Genomic DNA, 812 nt, shown 5'->3' with positions numbered 1-812 from the left:
ATACATATATTTAGATTTAGCCAGCTGGACTCAACACAATTTTGTTGGCAACATCCAAAGCATGATAATCAGGAGGCAGTTGAACATATGCCTTCTTCTCTCCAACAGGCTGATCAGGGTGTTGACCGTGGCCACATCCATGTCACAGAGCTTCTTCACAGCCTGTTTGATCTGGCGCTTGTTGGTTTTAACATCCACGATGAACATAAGTGTGTTGTTGTCTTCTGTCTCCTTCATGGCAGACTCAGTGGTCAGCAGAAACTTGATGACAGCGTAGTGGTCAAGCTTGTTTCTCCTGGGGGCACTCTCCTGAGACTATCTGGGCTGCCTCCAGAGTCACAGTGTCTTGGGCTGCCAGAAGGTGGGTGGATCTTGATTTTTTGGTGGATCTTCTTTTTTATGTGGCCGTGGACACCTTTCAACACTGCCTCCTTGGCCTTTAAAGCCTTTGCTTTGGCTTCAGCTTTAGGAGGGGCAGGAGCTTCCTTCTTGGCTTTTGGCGTCATCTTGTGAACAGGGTCCAATTCCATATTTTAATTGGAGTGCTTAGTATATTAGCATTTAATATAATTGTTGATACAGTTGAATTTAGGTCTGCAACATTATTGTCATTTTTCCTGTATGCCCCTTGTTTTTTTGTTCCCGCGTTCCTCCTTTCTTGCCGCCTTTTGAATTCTTTGAATATTTTTTCGAATTCCCTTTTAGTTTATGCTTGGGGATGCATCAAGCATAATTATTTGGCTTCCATAGTATCTGGTGAGAAGTACATGGTCATTTGAGTTGTCATTCCCTGTATGTAATCTGTTATTTTT

The 812-nt window shown here is 42.9% G+C and overlaps 1 pseudogene; it reads right to left on the bottom strand.

The window, feature by feature from the left end:
- Nucleotides 1-16: 16 nt before the first annotated feature.
- LOC112610175 lies at nt 17-506 on the bottom strand (annotated as a pseudogene).
- Nucleotides 507-812: the final 306 nt, after the last annotated feature.

This window comes from Theropithecus gelada, chromosome 16 (genome assembly GCF_003255815.1).
Source record: "Theropithecus gelada isolate Dixy chromosome 16, Tgel_1.0, whole genome shotgun sequence".
Classification (NCBI taxonomy): domain Eukaryota; kingdom Metazoa; phylum Chordata; class Mammalia; order Primates; family Cercopithecidae; genus Theropithecus; species Theropithecus gelada.
This window is presented reverse-complemented; position numbering and strand designations above follow the sequence as displayed.